This window comes from Scyliorhinus torazame, chromosome 10, assembly GCF_047496885.1.
Source record: "Scyliorhinus torazame isolate Kashiwa2021f chromosome 10, sScyTor2.1, whole genome shotgun sequence".
NCBI classification, from domain to species: domain Eukaryota; kingdom Metazoa; phylum Chordata; class Chondrichthyes; order Carcharhiniformes; family Scyliorhinidae; genus Scyliorhinus; species Scyliorhinus torazame.
Genome location: NC_092716.1, coordinates 159,557,450 through 159,584,460, shown reverse-complemented (window position 1 = coordinate 159,584,460; position 27,011 = coordinate 159,557,450). Strand labels below are relative to the sequence as shown.

The following is a 27,011-nucleotide window of genomic DNA, read 5'->3' as shown; positions in this document are numbered from 1 at the left end:
CACAGTAACTTTGTTGAAGCCTGCTTGTGACAATAAGTGATTATTATGTCTGCGTTGGTTTCCTCGGTGCTCCAGTTTCCTCCTATAGTCCAAAGATATGCAGGTTAGGTGGATTGACCATGCTAAATTGTTCTTTAGGGTGGGATTCCAGGAATAGGGCAGGGGATTCGGCCTAGGGAGGGTGGTCTTTTGAAGGGTCAGTGCAGACTCGATGGGCCAAAAGCCTTCCTTCTGCACTGTGCGGATTCCAAGCCCTCTACTCAGAAGGTTGTCGTTTCAAATTATTTAGAATTTCCCATGTAATTTAAATTTAAATTTTCAAAGCCTAGAAATTGTATTTCTGGATTTAAATCTCATCCAAAAACATAATCTGACTTCTGTGCAGTATTTGTGGGAATGGTACATTGCTGGAGGTGCTGTCTTTCAGGTGAAACATGAAATCGAAGTCCCATCTGCTCTCTCAGGTGAATGTATAGCACTGTTCAGAGAACAAAGTGCTGGCGTTCTGGCCAACATGTATCCTTCAGCCAACATTACTAACTCAGTTTATCTGATCAATGGTTAATTGCTGCTTGTGGGACCTTATGTGCAAGTTGAGTTCCATGCTTCCCTCAGTTACAACTGTGACTCTTCAAAAAGTATTTAATTGGGATTTCCTGAAGGTCTGTATGCAATGTATCAAAATAATGGTAATTTTCCACCCCACTAAGATGTGGTTCTCCAAGCTTCAGCTAAGCTCAACTAATTCAATACATGTTAACTTTAGACCTTGGTATTTGCAGGTCCAATCACCAAAGGGTGCAGCTACTGCATAGCCTGTAGAAAAACCAAATTGTCTTGGTCTTTAAAGGGTACTCTTACCAATAAGAACTTTAGTGCTTTATTCCGAACCTTTGCACAAGGAGATTGACAATGCAGAGTAACATAATTCACTTTCCATTGTCTTCAAAAGGAGGAGTGCCAAATTTAGCGGTTTCTGGTTCCATATTTGATTGCAGAAAGGCCATGTGGAAGAATGATTACTCCTATGCTTATGCAAATAATAAACAGCCAGTTTAGGTTCCTGGCATCTGCTTTGCCCTCCTTCATCTTAATAAAAATAAGATTTGAATTTGAAATGTTATGTCAATAGTGCACAAGATGAAATATGAAAGCTGAATTTCCTTTCAATAGGTCGACTAGCGTATGGTGTGCTTTTAAAAACACATAATTATTTTGTGAAAAGTTGAGGTCTTGTGATGATTTGGGTGTTTAAAAACATGGACTGAATGGGCCCTTTCTGTCCTGGAACAACCCTCTGCGAAAATAGCCCGGCACCCAGTTCCATGAGCAGAGAATTATCGAGCAATTTCAATTACTCTGGCCTGGCTGTCTGACGGGCTCGGTGATAACTTCCTGTTGGTGTGAATTGTCGATGGTGTGGATTCTATTGCTTTTGCCTGACCCCTGATGCTATCTTTTGCTCTGTGTCAACTACCCGGGTCTAGAGAGTCCTTGATGTCTCTAATACAAGAAATCATGGAATATGTGTAAGGATTTTAGGCCACACCAAAGCTTGTTCCTTTGACAGACAATTACATTCTGCTCAGTAATGGACTCTAACCGGCTTGTTTGATCTCCGGCACTTCCTATCTGTCTTCCCAAAAGGTAAATGAGGCAGAACTCCAGAACCTTGTACCTGGTATTCTGTGTTTTAGACAAGTTGTCATGGTATCTCTCAGGGACTTTTACTCTTTCGCTCACAATTCAGTTTCAGGAATGAAATTTCCCTTTGGTAATTACATGAATGGGAAGCGCTGCCCTTATTTAACATGTCACTGGGAAAGACTTTTAATGTTGTTTCAGGAGGGGGAGTCCTACACAAAATGTCTGCCCAGGCTGTGTTTAACCATCAATTTTACAAGCACAAAATGGGCAGTCGGTATGATTGAGTGGGGCTGGAAAAGGTGAAACTGACTCCCTTTTATTACATTTTTAATTTGACAAATTTAGTATAATTTACTTAAAATTTAATAGGCCTTTAAATGACATTTCCCATTAATGCTGTATTTTTTAAGTGAAAGACCCAGATAAAGGATAATCTTTCAAAATAATTGAACATAAGATAAGATAAAATAACTTTAATTAACATAATCTCGTGATATTTCAATTTATTTTAATAATGACCAAACTGTTTGAGGCTGAGGGGCGAAATAATTGAGGTGAGTAAAATTATGAAGGACCAAGACAGAGTAACTAGAGATTATCTATTTCTCGCAGCAGAGGTGTAAAAAAAATAGGGGGGCATAGATTTAAAATGTTTAGTCGAAGGATTAGATGTGATGAGGAAATATGTTTTCACTCAAAGGATGATCAAAGATCCGAAAGAGTAGTAGAGGCAGAAGCTCTCGCCACATTAAAAAAATTATTATGTTGGCAAACATTGCTGTTAACCTTCTGTTTTAAAAATCTGTTTCTAAGAGAACAATATTGAGGATGGTCAGGAATACTACATTTAAGATGGCCCAGAAATACCTGCAGCCTCACAACAGGGTATTTTAAGTAGAAATTTATTCTGAAAGTTGCTTAATCTTTTTACTATAAACTGGAATTGAAAAATTGGTGTAAAGTAAGTGGCAATTGGTGCAAACAATTGGGGTCTGAGGAAAGGGAGAAAGCTATATATTTATTGTTCATACATGCAAATGAAACTTTGAAGTCAACAAACAACTATTAAATACAGCATATTCAAGAAACTGCCGTTTCAAAAATTCAGTGTTTGATGCAAAACAGACTGCTATAAAGATTCATTCAAAGAGGCAAAATGTATTATTTGTCCCAACAAGGAGAATGTTTTTAAAAATGCATCAAAAGGTTCCCATAAAATACCAGCAGTATGATTGGACTTGCTCATAATTTTTGAGTCTGATCTGACTGGCTTAAATGAGGAAATTTTCATGAGATACACTTTTGCGGGGAGGTGAGCGAGGGTGATTGGCTATGCCAATGAGTGTCAGCATAATCATAATATTGTAGGTGCTGAAAAGCAAAAATAAAAACCTGAGTGCCAGAAATAATCTGCAGGTCTCGGAGTATCTGTGGAGAGAGAAACTAGGTTAAGCGGACACAAATGTTAACTCTGTTTCTCTATCCATGGATGCTGCCAGATCTGCAGAATGTTTGTAGCATATTTTTGTTTATATTTCAATGACCGTAAGGGTGTTTTGGTGTTGATTTTGTAAAATTCCTTCAAACAGTTGTGAAATCAAATTTAGTTTATAAATTAATCCGGGTCACTTAAGCCTGAAAGGCTTTAATCTTTTGTGCTGAATGCCAACATAATGCTTTTACTGGCATTGTATTGCAGCAAGTTTTCAGGTACAAATATTTCACTTTGGCACAGGTTTTGAGAAGGAGAAGCTGGAGCTGAGGAGAACAAAATGGGAAAATCTGGATCAATTACTGTACTGTAATGTGATGAAATTAGGACAAAACAGAGAAGGAAGTTGGAGAATATGGATGAGAGAATGGTTTGTGGAATGATGAGTGTTTCCTGCAAATCTATTCAGGAATGCTTGAAAGGTGTCAGAGCAAATTCTGAAGATATAGCAATGATATTTAAATGTTAAATGATATTTAACTTTTTTTCATCTCTCTGTAAAACAATCCATCATATTATTTCGAAGAGCAGGGAAGTTACTGTATTCAGTGCATGCAATGTGGTCGCCTCTATGTCAGGAGTGCATACACAGACTAGATGACACCTGTTCAGTTCACACATGACCTCAAACTTCCAGTCACCTGTGATTTTAATTCTACACCATTGGATTGGATTGGATTGGATTTGTTTATTGTCACGTGTACCGAGGTACAGTGAAAAGTATTTTTCTGCGAGCAGCTCAACAAATCATTAAGTACATGAGAAGAAAAGGGAATAAAAGAAAATACATAATAGGGCAATACAACATATACAATGTAACTACATAAGCACTGGCATCGGATGAAGCATACAGGGTGTAGTGTTAATGAAATCAGTCCATAAGAGGGTCATTTAGGAGTCTGGTGACAGTGGGGAAGAAGCTGTTTTTGAGTCTGTTCGTGCGTGTTCTCAGACTTCTGTATCTCCTCCCCGATGGAAGAAGTTGGAAGAGTGAGTAAGCCGGGTGGAAGGGATCTTTGATTATACTGCCCGCTTTCCCCAGGCAGCGGGAGGTGTAGATGGAGTCAATGGATGGGAGGCAGGTTCGTGGGATGGACTGGGCGGCGTTGACGACTCTCTGAAGTTTCTTGTGGTCCTGGGCCGAGCAGTTGCCATACCAGGCTGTGATGCAGCCCACACTGATTTTTTTTTCAACTTCCTGTGTTCTAATGAGACTCAATGCAGGCTCAATACATCATCCTTCAACTGGGCACTTTATGGCCTTCCAGACTCAACATTGAGTTCAACAGTTTTGGATTTTAATCTCTGCCTCCATTCCATTCCCTTTTTTTTCACTGGTTTGTTTTTTCACTCGCTTTCTCATTGGAAAAACCCCTGGTATTCGGATGGTAGCTATTCATGATCCTGCAATTCACGCCTCCTCTCGCCAACTCTTTTTTTGTTTCTTGTTCCATTTCCACTCTCTTGGACCTTGCATCATGAACCCTTTGTCATTTTTCCATCCCTTTTCACTTGCTTAAAACTATTTAATTTCCATATTTTCACAGTTGGGATGAAAGGTCACACCTGAAACATTGACTGTTTCTCTGCTGCCAGACTTGCTGAGTATTTTCAGCTTTTTCTGTTTTTATTTCCAATTCCCTGCATGGCAGCATTTGGCTTTTGTGTACATTGTCCCGGTGTTCTGTGACTGAGTGGGAAAAGATCTGGCAAATTAAGTATAATGCGGGAAAATGTGAAATTGTCCATTTCAGAACATAAGAACTAGGAGCAGGAGTAGGCCATCTGGCCCCTCGAGCCTGCTCCACCATTCAATTAGATCATGGCTGATCTTTTGTGGACTCCACTTTCCTGCCCGGACACCATAACCTTTTATTCCTTTATTCTTCAAAAAACTATCTATCTTTATCTTGAAAACATTTAATGAAGGAGCCTCACCTGCTTCAGTGGGCAGGGAATTCCATAGATTCACAACCCTTTGGGCGAAGAAGTTCCTCCTAAACTCAATCCTAAATCTACTTCCCCTTATCGAACGAGTACAGTCCAAGTCTACTCAACCTCTCCTCGTAATCGTAATCCAACCCACTCAACTCTGGGATTAACCTAGTGAATCCCCTCCAGCGACAGTACGTCCTTTCTCAGGTAAGGAGACCAAAACTGAACACAATACTCCAGGTGTGGCCTCACTAACACCTTAGACAGTTGCAGCATAACCTCCCTACTCTTAAATTCCATCCCTCTAGCAATGAATGACAAAACTCCATTTGCCTGGTTAATCACCTGTTGCACCTGTAAACCAACTTTTTTGCGACTCCTGCACGAGGACACCCAGATCCCTCTGCACTGCAGCATGTTTTAATATTTTATCATTTAAATAATAATCCCTTTTGCTGTTATTCCTACCAAAATGGATAACCTCACATTTGTCAACATATTATTCCATCTGCCAGACCCTAGCCCATTCACTTAAACTATCCAAATCCCTCTGCAGACTTCCAGTATCCTCTGCACTTTTTGCTTTACCGTTCATCTTAGTGTCGTCTGCAAACTTGGACACATTGCACTTGGTACCCAACTCCAAATCATCTATGTAAATTGTGAACAATTGTGGCCGAACACTGATCCCCAAGGGACACCACTAGCTACTGATTGCCAACCACAGAAACACCCATTAATCCCCACTCTTTGCTTTCTATTAATTAACCAAACCTCTAGCCATGCTATTACTTTACCCTTAACGCCATGCATCTTTATCTTATGCAGCAACCTGTTGTGTGGCACTTTGTCAAAAGCTTTCTGGAAATCCAGATATACCACATCCATTAGCTCCCCGTTGTCTACGGCACTGGTAATGTCCTCAAAAAAGTCCACTAAATTAGTTAGGCACGACCTGCCCTTTATGAACCCATGCTGCGTCTGTCCAATGGGACAATTTCCATCCAGATGCCTCGCTATTTCTTCCTTGATGATAGATTCCAGCATCTTCTCTACTACCGAAGTTAAGCTAACTGGCCTATAATTACCCGCCTTCTACCTACCTCCTTTTTTAAACAGTGGTGTCACATTTGCTAATTTCCAATACGCCGGGACCACCCCAGAGTCTAGTGAATTTTGGTAAATTATCACTAGTGCATTTGCAATTTCCCTAGCCATCTCTTTTAGCACTCTGGGATGCATTCCATCATAGCCAGGAGACTTGTCTACCTTTAGCCCCATGAGTTTGCCCATCACTACATCCTTAGTGATAACAATCGTCTCAAGATCCTCACCTGTCATAGCCTCATTTCCATCAGTCACTGGCATGTTATTTGTGTCTTCCGCTGTGAAGACCGACCCAAAAAACCCTGTTCCGTTCCTCAGCCATTTCCTCTTCTCCCATTATTAAATCTCCCTTCCCATCCTCTAAAGGACCAATATTTACCTTAGCCACTCTTTTTTGTTTTATATATATGTCGAAACTTTTACGATCTGTTTTTATATTCTGAGCAAGTTTACTCTCATAATTTATCTTGCTCTTCTTTATAGCTTTTTTAGTAGCTTTCTGTTGCCCTTTAAAGATTTCCCAATCCTCTAGTCTCCCACTAATCTTTGCCACTTTGCATGCTTTTTCCTTCTATTTCATACTTTCCCTTATTTCCTTAGATATCCACGCTCAATTTTCCCTCTTTCTACCATCCTTCCTTTTTGTTGGTATAAACTTTTGCTGGGCACTGAAAAATCACTTGGAAGAAATTTTGCAGGAAGAATTAAAAAAGAAGCATATGATCTAAATGGGAAGAGATTGCAGAGCTCTCAGGTGCAAAGGGATCTGGGTGTCATGGTGCATGGATTGCAAAAGGCTAGTATGCAGGTACAGCAAGTAATTAGGAAAACTAATAGTATGTTTATCATTTATTGCAAGGGGAATTGATTTCCAACTTTGAGAGGTCATGCTTCAGTTATACAGAGTACCAGTGAGGCCACATCTGGAGTATTGTGTTCAGTATTTATCACATTTAAGGAAGGATGTAAATGCATTGGAAGCAGTTCAGAGAAGGTTTGCCAGACTAATACCTGGAATGGGTGGGTTGTCTTATGAGAGAAGGTTGGTCAGGCTAAGCCTGCATCCACTAGAGTTTAGAAGAGTAAGAGGTGACTTGATTGAAACATACACAATCCTGAGAGGTCTTGACAAGGTGGTGGGTGTGGAGAGGATGTTTACTCTTATGGGAAAATCGAGAACTAGCAATCACTGCTTACAAATAAGGGGTCACTCATTTAAAATGGAGTTGAGGCAAAATTTCTTCACTCAAAGGACTGTGAGTCTTTGGAACTTTCTTGCTGAAAAGTAGTAGTTGCGGAAGTAGATTTTGAATTTTTAAGGCAGAGTGGATAGATTCTTGGCAAGCAAGGGGGTGATAGGTTTTTGGATATGACTATCAGATCACCGTGATCTTATTTAATGGCAGAGTAGGCCCGAGGAGCTGAATGGTCTACTTCTGCTCTTTGTCCATATGTCCTGGCCAAATTTCACCCTCAATCAACATCATTTAAAAATAACAGATTTTCTGGTAGTTACCACATTGTTGTTTGTGCAAGTTTGCTGTGTGCAAATTTACTGCCGTGTTTCTGATGTTACAAAAGTGACTGTACTTCAAAAGTGTTTCATTGTCTGTAAAGTGTTTTGGACATCCTGAGATCATGAAAGGCATTGTAGAAATCTTTTTTGTTATAGATATGGAACTGCAACTTATACAGAGGTAAGAGTTGGATATTAAAAATAATCTAGATTTGTTGGAAGTAACCAGCTTTGGGAGAAATGTGGGATTGGCATTTGGAAGAAATTAAAAACCCATTGTAGTTATGTATTTTACCTGTTCTAAAGCACCTCACAACCAATTAAGTTTTGAATTGTCCTTGTTGTAGTGTCGAAAAAGCGACACTTGGCTAAGTCCTACGAGCAGCAACAAGATAAATTATTAGATAATCTGTTTTATTGATGTCGGTTGAGCAATAAATGTTTGGCATGACATCTGTTGCTTTTCTTCTAATCTCGTCATGGGATTTTTTTATGTTCACTTGAGGGGACAGGCAGGCCTCATCTGAAAGACAAAACCTCCAACATGCAGCACTCAGTCTAGGCTGACATTTCAGTGCAGTGCAGACAATCTTCTCAGTCACTGGAGTAGGACTTCAACCCATGATTTTTACTTTCTTCATGAGAGTGCTATTTGTGTATAGTTCTAAGAGTAATCAAAAGTTGGAGACAGTAACTCCTGTTTGAACTAGTGAAATAGGAAAAAAAAGTGTTTGACGAATTGAAGATCATATTGCTAGATCAAAAAGGAGGACTGCAAGTCAAGGGAATACACAATGAATGATAGGACACTAGGAAGTATCGAGGACCAGAGGGACCTTGGGTGCATGTGCAAAGATCCCTGAAGGCAGCAGGACAGCTAAATAAGGTGGCTAAGAAGGATATTTGTCTTTATTAGTCAAAGCAGCGATTATATGAGCAGGGGGCTATGATGGAGCTGTATGTAACACTCATTAGGCCACAGCTAGGGTACTGTGTGCAGTTTTGGTTGCCACACTATAGAAAACGTGATTGCACGAGAGAGGATGCAGAGGAGATTCACCAGGATGTTACCTGGGCTGGAGTATTTCAGCTTTGAAAAGAGGCTGGTTAGGCTGGACTTATAAAATCATAGAATCACTACAGTGTAGAAGGAGGCTATTCAGACTATCAAGTCTGCACCAACCCTCCAAAATACATTGTTTTCCTTGGAGCAGAGAAGGCTGAGAGGGGACCTGATCGAGTGTGGAAGATCATGAGTGTCATAGAATAGATTGGAAGGAGCTTTTCCCCTTAATAGAGTGGTCAATAGCCAGGGTGCATAGATTTAAGGTAAGGGTCAGGAGATTTAAAGGGGATTTTATGGAAAGCATTTTCACCCAGAGGGTGGTGGGAATTTGGAACTCACTCTCTGAAAGGGTGGTAGAGGCAGGAACCCTCACAACATTTAAGAATCATTTAGATGAGCACTTGAAATACCGTAGCAGACAAGGCTCTGGACCAAGTACTGGAAAATGGGATTAGAATAGAGAGGTGCTTGCTAACACAGACACAATGACCTGAAGGGCCTCTTTTTGTGCTTTAAAACTCTGACTCAATAAAATAACTCTTTCCCGATCTCCAAAATTCAAACTCCTCAAACCAGCAATCAAAGAAAATCGAAAACAAAATTCTGTGGATCTCGGAAATCTGAAACAAAAACAGAAAATGCTGGAAAAACTCAATAGCTCTGGCAGCATCTGTGGAGACAGATACAGAATTAACGTTTCATAGAATCTCTGCAGTGCAGGAGGCCATTCAGCCCATAGAGTCTGCACGACCCTCTGAAAGAACACTCTACCTAGGCCCACACCCCCACTCTATCCCCGTAACCGCGTGAACAGTCGCGGCTAATCCACCTAACCTGCATATATTTGGACTGTGGGAGGAAACCGGAGCACCCGGAGGAATGAAATGAAAATCGCTTATTGTCACAAGTAGGCTTCAAGGAAGTTACTGTGAAAAGCCCCTAGTTGCCACATTCCGGCGCCTGTTCAGGGAGGCTGGTATGGGAATTGAACCGTGCTGCTGGCCTGCCTTGGTCTGCCTTAAAAGCCAGCGATTTAGCCCAGTGTGCTAAACCAGCCCCTGCATGTTTAAATCCATGCAGACACGGGAAGAACGTGCAAACGCCACAGTCACCCAAGGCCGGAATCAATTCCAGGTCCCTGGTGCTCTCACTGTGCCACTCCAGAAGAATTGTCGTCAGGTGAGCGGTCATCTGCAAAGAAATTCTTGTATTTCAGGTCATTACATCCTTGCCTTGTATTAAGATGCAACGTAACAAGTGACAACGGGAGCAGGATTTGGCCATGTGGCCTGCTAACCCTGCTCTGCCATTCAATAATCTGATTTCATTTTTAACTCCACCTTCCTGCTTGCTTCCCATATCCCTCGACTGCAATTTGATTGAAGAATCTGTCTATCTCAGCCTTTTGAAAATATTCAATGACCCAGCCTCCACAACACTCCATGGGGTTAGAAACATCCAAAGTCTTAAATGAGCAACACCATTATTCTGAAGCTATTCCCCTTGGTTTTAGATTCCTCACAAGCAAACGACTTAACCATATCTTGTTTTGTTTGCAGTACTATTTGGGGAAGGAATGCGGTCTTGGGATACCCCCTGCTCATATGAAAGGTAAGTGCATTTAAGCGTTTGGGTTGCTAAGTGGAGGCTGTTGAGCATTGCTGGTGTGTGAGCTGAAGGAACGAAGTGAATGGTGAACTGCTGCATCAGCTAGTGGATACAGTACTGCTGGTGCTCCGAGAGATCGGTGCGCTCGTCGATCGTTTGCTGCCGTCTGTCTTAATGACGTGTTGCCAGATGCGCAGCTGACACTCTGATCTGGATTGCTCTGGCCTGGCTCTGTGATGCTGGCTGACACTCCCCGCTCGATTGCTCCCGCCTGTGGTCTCTCTGGATCCGCTGCTTGGTGGTAGGAGAGGGGTGGGGGGAGGGGAAGGGAAATGCCTCTCCCCCCAACACAGACACCAACAAACATACATACTGAACAAAATAAACAAACACACAACAAAGAAACAACCGATCCTCGGAACCCCGGCCGCCGCGGGTTGACGTGAGTAAAGCTGGGAGGTGTGTGGTAGGGCGAAGCGGGAAGCCGGAGCTGTGCACGGTAGGCCCGAGCCTCCTGTCGGAGTGCGGAGGAGGCTAGCGCTCCCTGCGTCTGGGCCTGGCGCGCGGAGTGGTCCCAGCTCGAGACGGGAGATGTGTGACCCTGCGCAGCGCACACGGGCAGACTGGTCCGGGCAGCAAACCCAGCCAGGCTGCAGTGTGTACTCTGCAGCCTGTGTACTCTCTGCCTCCCAGATAGGGTCAAAATCACACTTCATCCATTCAATCCCCTCCCCAACCTGCCTCCCCCTCCCCAACCTGCTTCCCACTGCCCCCCTCCCCAACCTGCTTCCCACTGCCCCCTTCCCCAACCTGCTTCCCACTGCCCCCCTCCCCAACCTGCTTCCACGGCCCCCCTCACCAACCTGCTTCCCGCGGCCCCCCTCACCAACCTGCTTCCCACGGCCCCCCTCACCAACCTGCTTCCCACGGCCCCCCTCACCAACCTGCTTCCCACGGCCCCCCTCACCAACCTGCTTCCCACGGCCCCCCTCACCAACCTGCTTCCCACGGCCCCCCTCACCAACCTGCTTCCCACGGCCCCCCCCACCAACCTGCTTCCCACGGCCCCCCCCCACCAACCTGCTTCCCACGGCCCCCCTCCCCAACCTGCTTCCCACTGCCCCCTTCCCCAACCTGCTTCCCACTGCCCCTTCCCCAACCTGCTTCCCACTGCCCCCTTCCCCAACCTGCTTCCCACGGCCCCCCTCACCAACCTGCTTCCCACTGCCCCCCTCACCAACCTGCTTCCCAAGGCCCCCCTCACCAACCTGCTTCCCAAGGCCCCCCTCACCAACCTGCTTCCCACGGCCCCCCTCACCAACCTGCTTCCCACGGCCCCCTTCCCCAACCTGCTTCCCACGGCCCCCTTCCCCAACCTGCTTCCCACGGCCCCCCTCACCAACCTGCTTCCCACTGCCCCCCTCACCAACCTGCTTCCCAAGGCCCCCCTCACCAACCTGCTTCCCACGGCCCCCCTCACCAACCTGCTTCCCACGGCCCCCTTCACCAACCTGCTTCCCACGGCCCCCCTCCCCAACCTGCTTCCCACGCCCCACCTCCCCAACCTGCTTCCCACGGCCCCCCTCCCCAACCTGCTTCCCACGGCCCCCCTCACCAACCTGCTTCCCACGGCCCCCCTCACCAACCTGCTTCCCACGGCCCCCTTCACCAACCTGCTTCCCACTGCCTTCCCCAACTTGATTGATTGATTATTTGATTTGATTTATTATCACATGTACCAAAGTACCTGTACCAAAGTACAATGAAAAGTATTTTTCTGCGGTCGAGGAAACGTACACAGTACATACATAGTAGACAAAAGAATAATCAACAGAGAACATTGACAAATGGTACATCGACAAACCGTGATTGGTTACAGTGCGGAACAAGGGGCCAAACAGAAATACACGAGCAAGAGCTCATAGTGTTCTTACAGGGAATAGTGTTCTTACAGGGAACAGATCAGTCCGAGGGGGAGTCGTTGAGGCGTCTTGTAGCTGTGGGGAAGAAGCTATTCCTATGTCTGGATGTGTGGGTCTTCAGACTCTGTACCTTCTGCCTGATGGAAGGGTATGGAAGCAGGCGATGCCTGGGTGGGAGGGGTCTCTGATAATGCTGTCTGCCTTCCTGAGGCAACGGGAGGTGTATACAGAATCAATGTGGGGGTGGCAAGCTTGTGTGATGCGCTGGGCTGAGTTTGCCACATTCTGCAGTTTCTTGCGATCTTGCACTGAGCAGTTGCTATACCAGGAATAGGATGCTCTCGCACATCTGTAGAAGTTTGTGAGAGTCGATACAGACATGACAAATTTCTTTAGCTTTCGTAGGAAGTAGAGACGTTGTTGGGCTTTCTTGACTGTTGCATCAACGTGAGTGGACCAGGACAGACTGTTGGTGATGGTGACCCCCAGGAACTTAAAGCTATTGACTATCTCCACTTCGGAGCCATTGATGCAGACGGGAGTGTGTGTCGTGCTACGCTTCCGAAAGTCGATGATCAGTTCTTTGGTCTTTCCGACATTTGGAGAGTGGTTGTTTTCGGTACACCATGCAACCAAGTGATTTATCTCCCTTGTGTAGTCTGATTCGCCGTTGTTTGAGATACGGCCCACAACAGTCGTATCATCTGCAAACTCCCCAACCTGCCTCCCACTGCCCCCCCCAACCTGCCTCCCACTGCCCTCCCCAACCTGCCTCCCACCGCCCTCCCCAACCTGCCTCCCACCGCCCTCCCCACCTTGCCTCCCACCGCCCTCCCCAACCTGCCTGCCACCGCCCTCCCCAACCTGCCTGCCACCGCCCTCCCCAACCTGCCTGCCACCGCCCTCCCCAACCTGCCTGCCACCAGGGGCCCTCCCCAACTTGCCTCCCACCAGGGGCCCTCCCCAACTTGCCTCCCACCAGGGGCCCTCCCCAACTTGCCTCCCACCAGGGGCCCTCCCCAACTTGCCTCCCACCAGGGGCCCTCCCCAACTTGCCTCCCACCAGGGGCCCTCCCCAACCTGCCTCCCACCAGGGGCCCTCCCCAACCTGCCTCCCACCAGGGGCCCTCCCCAACCTGCCTCCCACCAGGGGCCCTCCCCAACCTGCCTCCCACCAGGGGCCCTCCCCAACCTGCCTCCCACCAGGGGCCCTCCCCAACCTGCCTCCCACCAGGGGCCCTCCCCAACCTGCCTCCCACCAGGGGCCCTCCCCAACCTGCCTCCCACCAGGGGCCCTCCCCAACCTGCCTCCCACCAGGGGCCCTCCCCAACCTGCCTCCCACCAGGGGCCCTCCCCAACCTGCCTCCCACCAGGGGCCCTCCCCAACCTGCCTCCCACCAGGGGCCCTCCCCAACCTGCCTCCCACCAGGGGCCCTCCCCAACCTGCCTCCCACCAGGGGCCCTCCCCAACCTGCCTCCCACCAGGGGCCCTCCCCAACCTGCCTCCCACCAGGGGCCCTCCCCAACCTGCCTCCCACCAGGGGCCCTCCCCAACCTGCCTCCCACCAGGGGCCCTCCCCAACCTGCCTCCCACCAGGGGCCCTCCCCAACCTGCCTCCCACCAGGGGCCCTCCCCAACCTGCCTCCCACCAGGGGCCCTCCCCAACCTGCCTCCCACTGCCCTCCCCAACCTACCATACATTTTCCAATTTATTTTTTGTAATTTTTGAAGGATCATTGGAGTCAAGCTGGGGCAGAATGCAAATACTTTTCTGTGTTACCTGGTTTGAAATTTGTGAGCCTGGTCATTTGCAAATGACTGGTAAGGACAGCTAATCAATTGGAATCACCACAAAATGTAATAGGTTGGTCAGTCGAGTAAGTTAGGGGATGATCAAAAGGGTAAAATTGAAGCTCAGCTATCTTGTAAACATCGAAACATTTAGGAAGCGAGGCTATTCTCTCTCTCCCCCCCCCGCGCAATGTTCGATGTCATCCAATTCTTTTTTTTTAATAAAATTAATTCAGAGTACCCAATTCATTTTTTTCCAATTAAGGGGCTAAATTGGCCACGCTAATTTGCGTGGCCAATTGACCTATCCTGCACATCTTTGGGTTGTGGGGGTGAAACCCACGCAAATACTGGGGTAATGTACAAACTCCACACGGACAGTGACCCAGAGCTGGGATCGAACCTGGGACCTCGGCGCTGTGAGGCAGGATTGCTAATTACTGTGCCACCGTGCTGTCCTTATGTCATCCAATTCATGAAAATGCATGATGAACAAGCCCCATGAGTTGTAGAACCCTTCCATCCTTCCCCCTCAACTCTAACTTTACTTTCTTGAGCGTTCAGAACCCCACCACACCGAGGCATAGGGTGGAGAAGCCGACCTCCATCCCAACAGAATCCGCCTTTGGGCGATCAGCGAGGCGAAGGCTGAGACATCTGCCTCCGGGACCGCTTCCAACCTTGGCCGATCCGACACCCCGAATATGGCTTCTAGGGAACGTGATCCGAGTCTCACGTGCACCACCTTTGACATTGCCCTAAAGACCTCTAATACCACCCCCCCTCAAAAAGTCAGCTCATCAGGACTTCTGGTGGCAGCCATGGAGTGAAAGGTCGTACATTTGGCAGATCCCGCTCATGGTGGTATTTTTGTGGCTTTTACGCCGGTTTGATGTAGGAATTTTGTGAAGTAAGGGTGTAGAAGCAGGAACAGAAGGAGAGGACCTCTAGTTTATGGAGCTGCGCCCCAGGAAAAATTGGAAAAGGAGGAATCAGAAATTGGTGGCAAGTGAGGAACAGATTTCGAGTGTGGCAATGGCGGATGAGCAGAGTTTGGCCTGCCAGCTCAGTGGTCGACGGACCAGTTGGTGAGCTTCTTGAGTGAGAAGTTCTCCCAATAACGTAAGGAGTGTGCGGAGGACCTGGCCCGGGCGGTGGACTCGATTAGGACGGTGGTTGACCGCGTGGAGGCGAGACTGATGACCCAGGGACAGGCGATCTAGAAGTTGGAGGAGCAGGCGGGGGAGCATGAGGAGCAGTCCACTTCGATGGCAGCAGAGATCGGGATGCTGCAGCACCAGCAGAAGCAACTTTTGGAGAAGGTGGAGGACCTGGAGAACTGTTTTCCGAGGCAGAACATCCGGATCGTGGGTTTGCCGGAGGGGAAAGAAGGATCGGATGCTGGTGTGGATGTGGTGCTGGAGAAGCTGATAGGGGAAGGTTCGTTCGCCAAGCCGTTGGCAGTGGACCAGGACCACAGGGCACTTATGTGTAAGCCCCAGGACATAAGTCCCCGAGGGCGATGCTGGTACGACTGCATCAGTTCCTAGACAAGGAATGTATTCTGAGATGGGCCAGGCAGACGAGGCGGTGTATGTGGTATGTGGGAAGATGCTGAGATCCAGGTGTACCAGGACTTGGGAGCAGAACTCGCGAAGAGGAGGGCAAGTTTCAACAAGGTCAAGTCGGTCCTGTATGCAAAAGGAATAAAGTTTGGACTGCTTTACCCGGCCCGTCTCTGGGTGACCTATGAGGGTTGGGAGCTGTACTTTGGCTTGCCGGAGGACGTGGTGGATTTTTTAAAGACTTGAGCTTTGACGGTAGGGAACTGAGCTATGACCACCCGGGTCGGGTGGGGGTTGGGGGGGGGGGGGGTTTAGACTGCTGATGGGGAGAGAACTTTTAAGGTGGTGGAGGAGAAGAGTTGATGATGGTAGTTGCTGGAGGGTGGGCCAGGTGAGGTGCGGGGCATGGGCCAAGGGCTGGCCTAGGAGAGGCTGTGGCTGATTGACAGGGGAGGGGATTAGGGTGCCCCTGGACCAGATTGGTCACGTGGAACATTCGTGAACTGAATGGGCCGGTCAAAAGAGCCCGTGTGTTCACACAGAGGCAACTGAAGGCGAACGTGGCCATGTTGCAGGCGACGCACTTGAAGTTGGGTGACCAGGTTAGACTGAGGAAGGGATGGGTCGGGCAATTGTTTCACTCGGGTTTGGACTTTAAAACAAGGGGGGTGGAAATTCTGGTCAACAAAAAGGTGACATTCGAGGTGGGGAAGATAGAGGCAGACCCGGGGGTAGATTTATTATGGTTAGCGGGAAGCTGGAGGGAATGGCTGTGGTGCTGGTGAAGATATATGCCCTAAACCTGGATGATGTTGAGTTCGTTAGGAGGGTGCTAGGGACGATTCCGGACCGGGACTTGCACTGACTGATTATCGGGGGGGGGGGGGGGATTTCAACACGGTCCTGGATCCGAGACTGGACCTGTCGAGTCCCAGGTCTGGAAAGGCGTCAGCAATGGCAAAAGTGCTGCGGGGGTTTATGGAGCGCATGGGAGGGGTGGATCCGTGGAGATTATGGAGGCCAAGGAGTTTTCATTGTACTCCCATGTGCAAAAGGTGTATTCCAGGATAGACTTCTTAGTGTTGGACAAAATGCTGCTGGCGGAGGTGGTGGATACTGAATACTCAGCAATTGCGTTGTCATACCACGCCCACACTGAGTAGATGTGCAAGTGAGCAAAGGAAGGGCCCAGCAGCCGCAATGGAGATTAGATGTAGGGCTGCTAGCGGAGGGTGAGGTGTGTGAGCGGGTGAGGGAGGCCAGTTGGGGATATATAAAGATTAATGATACGGGTGAGATCTTAGCAGGGGTGTATAGGAGGCACTGAAGGCGGTTATTGGGGGGAATTCATCTTGATTCGGGCCCATAGGGAGAAGACGGAACCGGCGGAGTTGGACAGACTGGTAGGTGAAATTTTACAGGTGGACAGGAGCTATGCGGAGTCTCCGGATGAGGGGCTCCTGAAGGAGCGGCAAATTGAATTTGGGCTCCTGTCCACAGGTAAGGCGGAGGGACAGCTGAGGAGGATAAAGGGGGCGGTGTATGAATATGGGGAAAAAGCCCGCAGGATGTTGGCGCATCAGCAGAGGAAACAGGAGGCGGTGAGTGAAATTGCGAAAATAAAGGATACAAGGTGGAAGATGGTTGTGGATCCGGAGGGGATGAATGATGTGTTTCGGGAATTCTATAGCTGATTTTATAAATCGGAACCCCCAGCTGGGGAGGAGAGCATGAAGCGATTCTTTTGGGGGGGGGTTTGGAGTTCCCGAGGGTAGACGAGGAGCTGGTGGAAGGCTTGGGAGGTCCAATCGGGCTTGGGGAGGTGATAGACATTCGGGTAAGGCTCTGGGACCTGATGGATACCTGGTCGTGTTTTACAAAAAGTTCTCTGGGTTGCTGGGGCCGCTCCTGGTAAAGGTTTTTAATGAGTCCAAGGAGCTTCGGGGGTAATAGGGGAGGATTAGACTGGATTTGAAAGGGACGGCACTTGACATGCAACATTAGACAGCTCCTAAATGTTATAATGATGCCAACGGAGGGGTGCGAGGTAGAGGTGGTAGTAGCCATGGATGCAGAAAAGGTCTTTGATCGTGGAAGTACTTGTGGGGTATCCTAGGAAGGTTTGGGTTTGGTCAGGGATTTGTGGATTGGTTCCGGTTGCTACACCAGGCACCGGTGGAAAATGTAAGGACCAACCGGGTCCGTTCAGGATACTTAAGTTTGTGTAGGGAGACAAGACAGGGATGTCTGCTCTTCCCACTACTGTTTGCCCAGGCCATAGAGCCCTTGGCAATGGCCCTTAGATCATCGAATGTCTGGCGGGGTATAGTGAGAGGGGTGGATGAGCATAGGATCTCGCTCTACACGAACGATTTGCTCTTTTTCATAAAAGACCCGTTGGGGGGATGCCTGGTATTATGGAGATATTGGAAGAATTTGGTCGGTTCTCAGGCTACAAGTTAAATATAACTAAGAGCAAGGTGTTCGCGATCCAGACGCGGGCAAGAGAGTAGACTGAGGGAGTTACCGTTTAAATTGGTGGGGAAGAGCTTTAGGTACCTGGGGATCCAGGTGGCTAGGGACTGGGGTCAGCTCCATAAGTTAAATCTGGGCAGGGTGGCCGAGCAAATGAAAGGAGACTTCCGTAGGTGGGACATGCTCCCGTTGTCATTGGCGGGGAAGATGACAGTTCTCCTGAGGTTGTTGTTTGTTTTTCAATTTTTTCCCCTAAAGCTTTTTTCAGGAAGATGAACGGGTCAATCTCGGGTTTTTATGGACTGGTAAGACCCTGAGGGTGAAGAAGGTACTTTTGGAATGGGGGCACGGGGAGGGAGGCTTGGCCCTTTCGAATTTTATTAACTATTACTGGGCGGCCAACATATCGATTGCTAGGAAGTGGATAGTGGGGGAGGGGCCAGTGTGGGGGTGAGTGGAGGCGGCATCTTGCAAGGGTACGAGTTTGGAGGCTTTATTGACGGTGCCCCTGCCATTCCCGCTAGCTCGGTACTCCACAAGCCCAGTGGTGGTGGCAGCCCTGCGGGTGTAGGGATAATGGAGACAGCACATGAGATTGGAGGGGGGATCAGTGTGGTCATCGATCTGTGATAATCACCGGTTTGTTCCGGGGGGACTGGACGGGGCTTTAGGAGATGGCAGCGGGCAGGGATTGAGAGATTTGAGGCTCTCTTCATTGAGGAGGGCTTCCTGAGCCTGGAGGCATTAGAGGAGGAGTTTGAGTTGCCGGGTGGGAATGAATTTCGGAACCTGCAGGTCAGGGACTTTGTCCGGAGGCAGGTTCCAAGCTTTCCTCGCCTCCCCCTAAGGGGACTACAGAATAAGGTGATGTCAAAAACGGGAGTTGGGGAGGGGAGGGTTTCCGAGATATTCAAGGAGTTAATGGAGTGGGAAGGGGTCCCTCTCGGGGAGGTGAAGAGTAAGTGGGAGTAGGAGTTGGGAGGGGAGTTGTAAGTCGGACTATGGGAAAAGACCTTGAAGAGAGTCAATTTATCCTCGTCGTGTGCCAGGCTTAGCTTGACCCAGTTCAAGGTGGTTCATGGGGCTCATATGACTGTGGTCCGGATGAGTAGGTTTTTTGAGGAAGTGGAGGATAGGTGCGGGCGGTGTGGGGGTAACCCGGTGAACCACATACACATGTTCTGGGCATGTCCGAAGTTGAGGGGATTCTGGCAGGGATTTGCAGACGTCATGTCAGAGGTCCTGGCAAGGAGGGTGACTCCTGAGTCCAGAAATGGCAATATTTGGGGTATCGGAGGAACCAGGGACCCGGGGGGGGGGGGGGGGGAGAGAAGCCGATGTTTTGTCCTTTGCCTCCCTGGTGGCTCGGAAACGGATTTTGCTGGGATGGAGGGACTCGGAGCCTCCAAAGTCAGGAGTGTAGGTTAGTGACAGGGTTTCTAAGGCTGGAAAAGATTAAGTTCGCCTTGAGAGGTTCAGTTCAGGGGTTTGCCTCCACATCTTGAGGGTCGCCGCTACCGCCAGACTCCCTGAGTATTTCCCTGGGGCCTTCGGGAGCAGCTCTGTTGCCAACGCCCTCAACCCCGACCCCCTGCATAGACTCTCCTCCATTCTAACCCACTGGGAGTCACCCCTAACTACGCCCCTCATCTCAGCATTCGCCACCCAGTAATAATAAAATAAATTTGGGAGACCAAGCCCCCCTGACTGCCGTCCTCTCTGGCACAGCACCTTCTTAATCCTAGCCACCTTACCCCCCCCCCTAAATAAACAAGGTAATCATCTTTTCTACTTCCTTAAAAATTGCCTTTGATAAAAAGATCGGCAGGCACTGAATAATAATCAAAAATCACGGCAATACATTCATCTTAACTGCCCACACCCGACCTGCCAGCGAAAGAGGAAGATAATCCCATCTTGCCAAATCCGCTTCCAGCCTCCCCACCAAAGTAGTAATGTTATATCTATGGCACTCCCTCCAATCTCGTGCCACCTGCACCCCCAGGTATCTAAAGTGGGTTACCGCCCTACGGAATGGCAGCCTCCCCACCCCTGCTCACACCCCAGGCCGGGACACCACAAAATATTCTGTTTTGTCCAAATTTAGTTTATACCCCGAGAAAGACAGACACTTGAAGGAGCTCCAATATACCAACCATCGATGCACTCAGTTCTGGCGCATACAGTAGCAAGTCGTCTGTGTACAAAGATACCCTATGCTCACTCCCCCGAACCTCTCAACGCGATGGCCAAAGGCTTGATCGCAAGCACAAATAACAGGGGTGGGCACATAGGACACCCCTGCCTGGTCCCTCGATGCAGAGCAAAATTCTCAGAATTCATGTTATTCGTGCGGACATTCGCCCTTGACTCCTGTATAGTAATTTTACACAAATCGCGTCCCAATCCCAAACCGCTTAAAACCACCATCAAATACCTCACCTCTATCCGGTCAAACAGCTTCTTGCCATTAAACGCCACTAATACCTCTGTCTCCCTCCCCTCTGCCATTCAGAACCCTCCTAATGTTTGAAAAAGCTGCCTCCCTCTTCCAAACCCCGTCTGATCTTCCCCTGTCCCTTTTGGGAGGCATTTCTCTTAACTTACCCGCTTACATCTTCGCCAGTACCTTTGCATCCTCATTCAAGAATGATATAGGCCTAGACGACCCACACTCTGTTGGATCCTTATCCTTCTTGAGCAACATGGAGATCGCTGCCTGCCTCAAAGTCTGTGGCAACACCCCCTCCCCTATCGCCTCCTCAAACATCCCTACCATCAGTGTCGATGTCCAAGTATTTTATAATTGCGATGAACATTTCTGCCTCTACCACCAACACTTTCTCCCCCCCCCGGCCGCTTTCAGGTATTAGATTCCATACCCCACCACCCTGTGGGTGAAAGAAGTACTCAACTCCCCTCTAATTCTTCTACCGGAGTTGAAATCTTCGCCATCTGGTTATTGACCTCTGTGCGAAGGGTGCAGGAGATTAGACATAGTGAAGGGGCAAGGCTAAGGAAGGGTTTGAAAATGAAGCTGAGAATTTTAAAATCAGCAGTGCTTAACCAGGAGTGAAATGTGGATCAGCCAGCATAGGGGAGAAGTGTGGATGAAACTTGGTGTGAGTTGGGACACAGGTGGTAGAATTTTGGGTGACCTCTGGTTAACGGAGGGCAGAACGGAGGAGATTAGCACCAGAGAATTCCTACAGTGCATAAGGAGGCCATTCAGCCCATCGAGTCTGCACCCTCTGAAAGAGCACCCTATCTAGGCACAATTCCCTGCCCTAATCTAACCACATCTTTAGGACAATAAGGGACGATTAATATGGCCAATACACCAAACTTGCATGTGATAAGCAGAACAGAATAATTTCATTCAGAGCACTATGGGTGCGGTTCAGTGACCCCTTTGCGCCCGCCGCATGGAGCCGAGCACAGCGGTTGAATCGTGTGAGGGCCCCAAATCGGGCTCTATGCCGATCATGAGTCACCTGACCCATTTTACCTGGCGCAATCGGGATCTCTCCCTCACTGGGCGAGATCTAGATATGCATATTTAAATGAACCTAATGAGGGAAATATGAAAGCAATTTTTAAGGTGACAGTCTGGCAGTCGAGAACCTGTTCTAATGCCAGGTGTCAATCTCAATTCATCAGTTATCCTGATTCATTGTCTCTGAGGTTTCTCCCTCATCTTTTTTGCCCAACTCACTACTCTACCTCTTCCTCCCTTGATTGAATCTCAACCTCTGACCACTCAAATTATTTTTCTTCGTTCCTTTGCTTGTTTACATTGTTGATGGCTCCAGACACACCTCCCTTTGAAGATCCCACCTGTATCATCACCTCTCTCACAACACACAGCTTGAATCCCTTCTGTTGTGTTCCCTCATCCTGCCACAGCACTGAGATGGTCCGAATGAACATCACAACTTCAATGTGTGTCTGATACAATATCTCTTTTGATCTCCTCTACGTTTTCAAGGCATTTGACCATCCATCTCTACAATTCTGTCACGCGCACTTCAGTTGTTCCAATCCTATCCATTTCAATACAACCAGTAGGTCCCCACATTTTGTGTGCCACAGTCAGCTCTGTCTCGAGGTGCCGAATGGTTGCCTGCTGGTATTTCTTTAGCTGCTATTGTATTCATCTACATTTTTTTTGTATCAATATACTTTACTCATGAAATATGAAAAAGAAAAACATGACAAAACATTTCAAATTGTCATATCAGGAAAGTACAATGAAAGTCGCATTTTCTCCCGAGGTCAAGATGCACTCTGCGGTGCTTCAATTCAGTAATGACAACGTTCCAAATGTGAACCACTCTTCCACGACACGAATGTCGAACTTGACTTTCCAGGTGCAAACATTTTCCCCTTTGGCGCCTCCGAGTTCCGCCAACTCAACAGAATCCGTCTCCGGGCTTTCAGGGAGGATAAGGCCATGACCTGGCCTCTCTTCCCACCTGAATCCCCGGATCTTCCGACACCGAATATCGCCATCTCTCGACTCGGAGCCACCCCAACGACCAGAATTTTGGATATTGTATCTGGCAACCCCTTCCAGAACACCCCCAACCTTGGACACGGCCAAAACATATGCACATGGTACGCCTACCCTCGCCCACACCTATCCTCCACCCCCGGAAAGAACCGGCTCATCCTCAAGACCGTCATGTGGGCTCTATGCACCACCTGAATTTGGATGAGGCTTAACCTCTCAAACGGCGAGGAAGCATCCAGTCTCCGCAGGGCTTCCCTCCAGACCCCGGTACCCACTCTTCCCCAAACTCCTCCCAATTGCGTCTGACCTCCACAGGGGAGCCCTCCCTATCTATCAGCTCTCCTTACATATTTTCCGCTCTCCCCTCCCAAATGTCATCCTCACACAGCAACCTGCAGCACTGGGGGCCTTCGCCTCTCTGATTGCATGGAGGCAAATTCTACTAGAGTGGAGGTCGGCATTGGCTTGGTTGGGTGACCCGCGGTTGGCGAAGATAAAGTATGAGTTAAGGGGCTCCGCAGATGGGTTTGAGAAAAGGTGGGGGATGTTTGTGACCATGTTTGAGGAGCTATTCGTCGCAAGGGGGGGGGGGCGGTGAAAAGGGGGAAAATAATTTGTACAGACTCTACAGTTGGTTGCTGGGAATTATGTTTCCTGGGCTGTTTATGGATTGTAACCTGTTTGATACATGTCTGTAAAGAATACATTTAATAAAAAACTTGTAGCATTGGAGGTGGCAGCTTTGGAAAGGATGGCATCTCTTTCCCAACAAAGTCCCTCACCTGCAGGTACCTGGACCTGTTTTTCTTAGGCAACTGATGCGTCTCCTCAGGCTCCTCCAGGCCTGCAAACCTTCCCCCCACAAACAAATCCATGAAGTGCTCTATCCCCACCTGCCGCCACCCCCGAAACCACGCGTCTAGCCGAGCCTGTGCAAACCTATGCTTGTCACATATTGGCACCCACAGAGACATGTCTTCCAGTCCGAAGTGTTGCCTACACTAGTTCCAGACCATCAACGCTGATACCACCACTGGGCCCACCGTCAAGAATGGCTGGGGCGCCAACATCAGTTCCCTCAAACTGGTCCCCCTACACCGCGCCGCCTCCAGACCGACCCCATCTCCACCATTTCCTAACCATTGTGATGTTTGCTGGGCTGTAGTAATTCAACAAGCTCAGCAAAGACAGTCCCATCCCCTCGCTGATCCCTTTCCAGAAACCCCCTCCTTGCCTCTGGGGCCTTCCATGCCCACACAGATCTCGAAATCATCCTATTCGCCTGTCTAAAAAAGGACTTGGGGACAAAAATGGGGAGGTTATGAAATAAGAACAAAATCCTAGGCAGCACCATCATTTTCACTGTTTGTACACGTTCTGCCAAAGACGAGGGCAACGTATCCCATCTTTTGAAGACCGCCTTCATACCCTCCACCAACCGTGTCAAGTTCAACTTGTGCAGCTGCTCCCAACTCCGCGCCACCTGTATCCCATGATAGCGGGACCACACCCCACCATTCTAAACAGCAACTCCCCCAGCCTCCTCTCTTGCCCCATGGCATTTATCGTGCTCAACCGGCCTGAGGGAACGGTCAAAGATCCCCTCTCCCATCAGCATCTCCATATTTGCCACATACTTAGCGGCCTGCATCCCTTCGACCCTCTCAGGCATCCCCACGTTCTGGCGATTCTGCCTCTAGGAGCGAGTCTCAAGGTCCTCCACCGTCTCCCTCAAACTCTTTTCTCTGTTCGCCACCAGCATCATCTCCGCCTCCAACGAGGCTAGTCGATCATCGTGCTCCCCCTCATCGACTCCTCCACCTTCTGGAAGTGCTGAGCCCTGCGCCTCCAGCCACTGCCCCAGTCTCTGAATCGCAACCCTAAGCAGTTCCACCAACTTAGCCAGATCCTATGAGGCTTCCTTCCCCTGCTGCTGGAACTTGTTCAAAAAGTTCACGAGCTGCTCTTTGGCCCATGGGCTGGCAACAATGTCCCAGCGCCTGATGCCATCTTATTCTGTGTTGCACCTCGACTATTCTCGCGGCCAAGCTGCTGCCTGTTCTTTGTCACACTCATCGTCTGATAAGCCATAAATCGGCCCCACCAGATGAGTATTCAGTGCTTATACACCATTCACTAGCAAACAACCTTCAAATCGGGTGGGGAAGGACCAGAAAATTCCACATCGATCGGGAGCCCCCAAATGTGTAACTACTCACTCCTTGGCCGCCACCGGAAGTCTATCCACCATTTTTATTATCTCAAGGCTATTTCTTGTCCTTATCCTCCACATTCCATTAACTTCAACCCACCTTGAAAGTCTTGTCTGTATCTAATTAATTTATGCACCTGATTTCCACTCTTGCCCACCTACCCCCTCCTCTCTACTTGATGACATACAGTGGGGTGCCCCCATCCTACCTGCACTGAATTTAAGATCCTCCTATTTTCAAATCCCTCACTGTTTGAGGCTCCTCATTAAATCCCCTCCTTCTACCCTTTGGTTCTCCCTCTTTACGTTGTCAAAGGGCTCTTGAAATCAATACTTCCATTTGCCTCCCTGCTGCCCACCCTTTAGATCCTGCCATATCTTGATGTTTGTTTTTCCGCTGTAAAAGGTTTCTTGAGATATATTTTACATTGAAGGTGCTGTATAAAATGCAAGTTGTATAAATGCAAGTTGTCTTATTCCTACTATTAATGAAAGATATACTGCCTTCAGAAACAGTTAAACAAAGAAAAGCTTGCATTTATATGTTGCTTTTCACAACCACTAGACACCTCAAAAGTGCTTTACAGCCAGTGAAGTACTTTTGAAATGTAGTGACTGTTGCAATGAAGGAAATGTAGCAGGCAATTTGAAACTCCCACAAACAGCAATGTGATAATGACCAGAAATGTTATTGTGATGTTGATTGTGGAATAAATAATGAACTGCACACTGGGAATAACTTCCCTGCTCTTCTTTGAGATGGTGCGAGGAGATCTTTTACACCCACCCCAAACAGGCAGGTAGAGCATTGGTTTGATGTACTCAGCTGGGAATGGAAAGTAAATCTACTAGCAGAAGAAAAATTGTGAAACTTTCTGCTATCGGGTCTTTATGATGTAAAACAGGAACCATTTTATTCTAAACAAAAGGATATATCAAGCACCATTGTAAAATTATACATATTGATTAAAGAGCAATAGTTTATTTGCGTGAGGACCTAAACACACACATGGCATGACTTCACATGCGTTTTGGGGATCAGCGAGGAGGTGAGGGACTTGTACTAACAACAAAGAATGAACTGTAAAAGGTAATCTGGCTTTTTGATTCTTATGGATTTCTGTAGACTTGTCTGGGACTGGTCAGATTTGATTAATCATCCACTGATGCCTGTTATGTATTTACAGGAAATATCCATCCGATCTGGTTATTGCCTCATATTTTCAGGATTAGCAATTCCATATAATTAGTCAATCAAACCTTTAAACTGGTTATTTCTACAATTTTAGAATGTTAAATAATGGGAAAATAATTCAATATGTTGCCGGTCATTTGTCTGGTTACGAGGCTTATCATCTTGAATGTTGACAGTGGGACAGCAAGTGATTAGATAAGCAAACAAGATGAAGGGTCATGGTTGCCATTTTGTGGTGAAAGGGGATGTGTTTATGTTTGAATGATGATATAGTTAGTTGACCAGTCCAATGATTCATCAAATGCTAAACTTCTTTCCTTTAAAGGAAGCAAATGATAGGTAGCAGTTCAATACTTTATGATCATCACAAATAATCTCTTGTTTATAAATGAGCTTTAGGTGCAATTTAATGTTCTATTCCAGAATCATCAGACAGGTTGGGGTTCTTCAATGCTTGTGACTTTTGTGATTTAATTTGTTGCTGGGGTTACATTGCCAGTAAAGAAAAATATCCTATGTAGCATCGTTACAGTTCAGAAATGGATCAAGTGCTTAAAATATTGAATTTTGAGTAAGGACTAAAATCAGATTTTAATTGTATGACAGCGCAACAAAGTATTAAGATATGAGTTACAGAGGTATCTTGTCTTAAATTGATAAGATCCTCGTCTCCTGCATTGCTGTAGCTTTAAAATGAAGCTTGAGGAAAGTCCTTTCAATCAATTTTCATTAGCCCTGAGTCCTGTCTGCCAGCATATTGTGCCTGACCTTGTGCAATAGAATGTGGGGCAAATTGGCTCCTTTATGGCTGAGGGGGAATTTGCAGCTGATGTCTCTCATGTTCCAAAGTGTAATTGAGTGAAGCATGCGTACATGTATCTATAGCAATTTTAAAATTATGTTGCCAGATGATTTATGTTAATTTAAATAATGCAATTTCATTGAATCAAAGTCTGGTACAAATT

General features: G+C 47.6%; 1 protein-coding gene across 5 annotated transcripts in view; it reads left to right on the top strand.

Moving 5' to 3' along the window:
- Positions 1–1,474: 1,474 nt before the first annotated feature.
- LOC140430996 (activating molecule in BECN1-regulated autophagy protein 1-like) overlaps positions 1,475–27,011 on the top strand; it is a 629,857-nt gene continuing 604,320 nt past the window's right edge. For 3 of the 5 annotated variants that reach the window (XM_072518876.1, XM_072518880.1, XM_072518879.1), the window contains exon 1: positions 10,642–10,813. The gene's annotated coding sequence lies outside the window, so the exon portion shown is untranslated. Of the gene's footprint in view, positions 1,648–10,322; positions 10,375–10,641; positions 10,831–27,011 lie in introns of those variants that run through there. The other 2 variants (XM_072518877.1, XM_072518878.1) reach the window with 2 other exon arrangements.